Below are 6,111 nucleotides of genomic sequence, written 5' to 3'. Positions count from 1 at the left end.
TGGCTCCATGCACAGCATGTCTTCTCTGAATCCCAGCCCCCGGGCACGGTAGGGCTCAGTATGTGTTCAGTGAGTGAACACAGGAATGGTAAGCTTGCTCTGTGACTCAGGGGAGGAGAAAGTGTGGGATATGATTTTGAAATTGGTTCCTTCTTCAAATGACAGATACAGACAAAGACTAATGTCTTTTCTGACATCTCCTCTCAGGCGGACTCAACACAGACATTTCTTTCTTTAGCGAGTATTCATCATAGCTGCTTGCTTCTTCCACCTCACACGTAGCGCCAAGGTCAACAAGAGCAGGTCTTGAGGACGGCGGCTTTGGAAACAAGAGGGATACAGAAGGTCAAACAGAAAGAACTGGTCTCCCACGGTGAGGCAGGGCTTCATCGGGGACCCCCCACTCAGGAACTGCCACTTCTTTTCACCACTTCAAGGCTGCCATGCGACATGCCCACGGCAGTGTCTACTTTCCCAGAAGATTCCAGGTCTCGGGACAGATTCGGCCCAGCACTGTCATGCATGTTGAAATTGGCCTAATCTGTCTGTCTCTTGCCTCCCTGGTTCACCTGCTACCTCACCGGAGAGTCTGACGCTAGGTTCTCCTCGGGTTCCTGAGCCTGGAGCTATGCCTCACACAGGCATCCGCACAAGGAATGAGAAGCCTGTGATAATCTGGGGTCTGAGAAGCAGCAGCCAAGGGTTTGGTTAGGGAGCCGCAGACAGGGAGCTCCCTGCAGACTTCAACAGGCTTGGCCTGGAGAGAAGGAGAGGAAGGAAGGTGGGTGGCCTTCCTTGGCCCCCATGCGATCTCAGGAAAGTTTAGCAAGGCCTGGAGGTCCCAGGACAAAGTCTCCAGTGAGAGGAGTCCCATGTGTCCCATGTTCTTAGCGCCCCTGCCACACCCAGTCATTGGCCAGGAGCAGCCCGTGGGAAGGGTGACCCGGCAGAGGCAGAGATGAATTTTAGAGCAGAGGACAGCGGCTGGTGCCTGGCCTATTACGCTGCCGGGGGCTGGAGGTCTGCGAGGTGCATGCTCCTGGCTGCTCTCAGGCTGTCTCATCAACAAGCTGTGTGGGTCCTGCTCAGCCCATACACAGAGCGAGCACCACATGACAGGATGGAATGTGCCCTGGAACTGGCCTCAAGGTCCTGGGTCAAGGCCCTGATTGTTACTCACTAGCTCTGTGACCTTAGATACAACCTCTAAGTGCCTTGGCTTTTTAATCTTTTTTTTTTTTAATATATTTTATTGATATTTTACAGAGAGGAAAGGAGAGGGATAGAGAGTTAGAAACATCGATGAGAGAGAAACATTGATCAGCTGCCTCCTGCACACCCCCTACTGCGGATGTGCCCGCAACCAAGGTACATGCCCCTGATCGGAATCGAACCTGGGACCCTTCAGTCTGCAGGCCGACGCTCTATCCACTGAGCCAAACCGGTTTTGGCCCTTGGCTTTTTAATCTTAAACACATACCTGCCTCACAGTGTTGTGTAGAAGGAAATGAACTTGTGGTAAAGGGTACTTTGTACAATGTTGATACGAATGCTCACGTTGTGAACCAAATCAACAAAGCACCGTTATTGAAGACCAATGACAGGAAGTCTGGATTCTGTCATAAGGAAAGTCTGTGGCAATGATAGGACTGTCTATCTTTGTGGTTCCATTTGAACAACACTGCACACTATTCCAGCATTCAAATTCCAGAACATCTCAACCACTTCAGAGATGTTAGGTTTTTAATTGAATTTATTATGGTGACATTGGTTAATAAAAGTATACAGGTTTCAGGTATACAATTCTACAATACATCATCATCCCAAGCCAAGTCAGATTTTAAAATTATGTTCTGGGCAGATATTTATAAAAATTTTTCAATGCACAAGGATTGAGGAAGATGAAGAGTATTGCTGAAAGGCCCAAAATTTTACATAAGATAGATATTCCGCAGCTCCTGAATAATTCAAGGTTGACAATAATTCATGGAGAGCAGTGGTACCTGCTCACTGCTCACTGCTTCCCTTTCTAAATGGGGAAGATACTGGTGGTGGAGAGCTGTTTAGTTAAAGAACACCCCTCAGTTTCTATTCCAGGAAGATGCTGAGATTTCAAAGGCTGGGGAGCACCTCTTAGGAATCACAGGGTGAGGTCACAGGCATAAGCAGTAGCTCTGAGACCTCATCCAACACTCAGATTCCAGGGAAGACTCACTCTTTGCTGAAGGATGATGATGAGCCTGGAGCTGGAAGAACAAAACTGGAAAGACTGTGGGTTTATTCCTAAATAGTTGAAGGATTCAGAACTGGCTAGATTTTATTCTGGGGAAAAAAAAGAGTTGAAGTAGATAATCTGATATTAGAATCTGTGGTTCTGATGTGAGCTCTGGGGTTATGAGTGAATGAAATTAGACATTGGACTGGTAGGAACCAGGTAGCCGAGGGTGGAGGGTGAACTCACAGAGTGAGTCACACCCTTAACAATTTACTCAACTATGAGGAAACAGGTCACCCCACATCAGGACACCTCCAGACAGAAGACTCCCCAGCCAACCAGCTACTTGTCTCCCTGCTGATCTCCATGCAGTGTTTGTTTCATGTTGCCACCACCCAAAGATTACAGCAGCGATTCTCCTTAAAGACAGCCCTGAAGTATGGCTTTCCCAACTTCTCTGTCCTTCCAACCATGTTGCCTCTTCCACTCTCAGCAGTCCAGCACCCATAGCCAGTTCAAAGGGCATAGAACTACAGTTCAAAGGGCACAGGACTACAGCAAGAGGAACAAGTGGGACACTGAGGGGGTCTGAATGAGCAGGGCTCCTGAAAGTGTGGTCCTCAGATGCCAGCATCAGTCACCTGGAGAGCTGGTTATGGAGGAGATTTCATCAGCCCCACCCAGACCTACTTATCTAGAATGTCTGGGGGCGGGACCCAGAATCCACATTCTCTCCCCCAGCCCCCACCCACACTCATTCTCCCCAAGTGATCCTTTTGCACACAAAAGTGTGAGAACCAATGAAGGGATCAGTAAGCTCTCAGATCAAAGATCCTGGGGCTTCATGGCCCTGGTTTGAGGAGATTTACCTTATTTCTCAGTTATTTGTAATTTTAAAGTTTTAAACTCCTTTTGCTCCCTAGATATTCTCTCTGAACCTTCTCACTTACTAGTCAGATGTTTGTGTTGTTTTTTTAAGTCTCAACAACTTACTCATACAATAATAAATATATATAGTATATTACATGGAAGACCCATGGGGGAGGGGACACTTACAGAGATGAGTGCCCCGCCCTGAAGGTGTTGCAGGCTGGAAGAGGAGCTAAGTCTGTGTGGAACCAGCCTGGCTGCAGGGCAAGGAAATCACAGGGCTGCAAACTCAGGAGGCCTCCCTTCTGATTGGTCGGTACTTGGCTTAGCCAGTTGATAAATATATTGGATATCAATCCTGGCAATAAGTACTATATAAGTGGTAGAAACAAAGTTTTCCAAGAGTTCTGAGGGGGAAGAGATCACAACCAACTGGAGCAACGAGGAGAGCTTCCTAGAGGAAGTGCCAATTGAATGAGACCTTGAGGAGCCGTAAGATTTCAATGGGAAGAAGACACGCTGATGGAAGAATGGAATGAGAAAAGGCACAGAGGCAGGGAACTGTGAGGTGTGGTCCGGGAGAGAGTGGAAGGATAGGTGGTGTATCAGTTCTCTATTGTTGCGTGACAAACCTCTCCAGAATGTAAAGGCTTAAAACAACAACAGTCACTTATCCTGCTCCTGAATCTACAGCTTGTCTTTCCTCACTCAGTGTCAGCTTAACTGGAACTGGGGGTTCACTTTCAAGATGGTGCCATCATCCAGCTGGGAAATTGGAGGTGGCTGTCTGTTCCTCCTCTTCTTCTTTAATATTTTTATTGATTTCAGAGAGGAAGGGAGAGGGCAGAGAGAAACATCCATGATGACAGAGAATCATCAATCAGCTGCCTTCTGCACACCCTGCACTGGGGATCGAGCCCACAATCCAGATATGTGCCATGACTGGGAATCGAACCATGACCTCCTGGTTCATAGGTCAACATTCAACCACTAAGCCACTCCGGCCGAGCTGTCTGTTCTTCTTTATGTGGCCTTCTCTATAGCATGGGCTTCCTCACAGCTATTGGGTTGCAAAAACAAGCATCCCAAGAGGGCCGGGTAGAAGATGTATCACCTTTTATGACCTAGGTTTGGGAGTCATCTTACCACTTCTGCTGTGGTCACAAGCCCACCCAAACACAAAGGCAGGGACCGGAGAATCTACCTCTCAATGGGAGGAGCAGCAAAGTTATTTTGTAAGAAGAGACTGTGGGAAGGGAGATATTGTTGTAGCCAATTTGGGTAAATATATGTGACAGCAAGCCCTAATGATGCATGAAGCATAATATAACGTGGTTTTTAAAAACTAGATGATTTCATTCGTTTCAAACAGGCAAAGCAAACATCACTCTTCTTTTGCAGATGAGAAAACAGAACTTAGAGAGATGGAGTGGGAAGGTAGGTTTCCTATGTATTTAATGGAGCTTTAGCTTTAGAGCCCCGCACTAGCAATGACACCTTCTTTCAAGGCACCAGGAGGGGCCCAGAACGTGTTCATACGCACGTGTGTTCTGTAAATTTCCAGGGGCAAGATATCTTCGCTGCAATTGGTTAAGTCTACCGTGCTCTTCCACTTCAACCTCCCCTCCATCACATTTCTTCTGTGTCAGGTGTCATTGGGATGGTTATGGGCACTTTGGAGATCCTGTTAAGGGGAAATTAAATCACAAGATGCAATTTCTGGTGGACGGGGAAATATTGATGTGGTTTTCAGTAACTTCAGCAGACCGTGAAGTTATTACTGGGCATCCTGAGGTGGAAGTGACTTCCAAGAATACGGCTCTGGCTTCCTGGCTGACTCAGCCAGCGCTGTGATGCTAGAGGCCAGGACGAGAGGTCACACTGTGACATGACTGTGTCCTGTGGTATTCGGAACCAGAATGAATTAGAAATGTGCCTCACCAGAAGCTAGTCTGAGGAGAATTCTTCCAATCAGGATGTAATTGTTGTACCTGCCCAAAGGCAGAGTGAGTGCAAGGGAAGCAGGAAGACATCATGATACAAGTTATTAAGGAAGAGGCTCTTTCCTGAAACTCTCTGGAAGGAAGACTGGAACTGAGAACTGCTCACAGCGAAGAAAGTTGCTACCTAAGATGTGTTTGCAGGAAATGGGAGAAAAATGAGGCTGTTTGTGACCCCAATTATCAACTCATCAACAAAAAGCATTTATAAAGTCCCAAGTTTTCCAGGACACTGTGGGGATAACTGGAGTGTAGAGGGTGACCGCTAGTTAGACGCATTGAATTAGACAGGGTTTCTGATCTGTATGATATAAGGTAATGTGAAATGAAGTTAACTCAGGCCAACTTCTCAGGTAAAACCAACAAAAGAAGGGAAAGAAGGCATTACTTATACAATGCAGCAACTGTATCTACACTGTTCATTGGCACACAGCACTTGTTGGTGGAGGTGGAATGCAGGGAGCAAGTTTGGGAAGGAGGGAGAGGGAAATAACTGTGGAAGTCCTAGGCTTACTCAGGGCAAAGGGAAAGAAACCCACCTGGACAGGCTCCGTGGAGGAAGGCTGATTCTCCACTGTGGGCTGGGCAGGTAGGCTATTTCCTGTGCACAGTCCAAGTGACAGCTGGGTGCAGCTCATGATGGAATTGCGGCGAAGAGGTGAAGGAACTTAGAGAGCGTTTGCGAGGAGGGACCTGAAACCCACAGTGATAATATAATCACTGTCATCTTTTAGATACCTGTGTCAAACCAAAAAATAACTACATTTTACTTGCTGATGCGAGGTCAAATAACTTGCATTCCTGATGATGCCTTTGCAAGAGAAACAGAGCATCTTAGATGTGGTTGTGAAAGGCCATGACATCATCAGAAATGGTGGGGCTGGGTTCAATGGGTCAGGTTGATGAGTGTAGTAGCAATAGTGAAACCGAAAGGAGAAGACAAGGGTTAATGGAGGTCAGACCAAGACTGTGACAGTGACCATGGGAAGGAGGCCTGTCCGTGAACAACGGGCCGTGGTAAGGGGT

Source organism: Eptesicus fuscus, chromosome 8 (assembly GCF_027574615.1).
Source record: "Eptesicus fuscus isolate TK198812 chromosome 8, DD_ASM_mEF_20220401, whole genome shotgun sequence".
NCBI classification, from domain to species: Eukaryota; Metazoa; Chordata; class Mammalia; order Chiroptera; family Vespertilionidae; genus Eptesicus; species Eptesicus fuscus.
Note: the sequence above shows the minus strand (reverse complement) of the source record.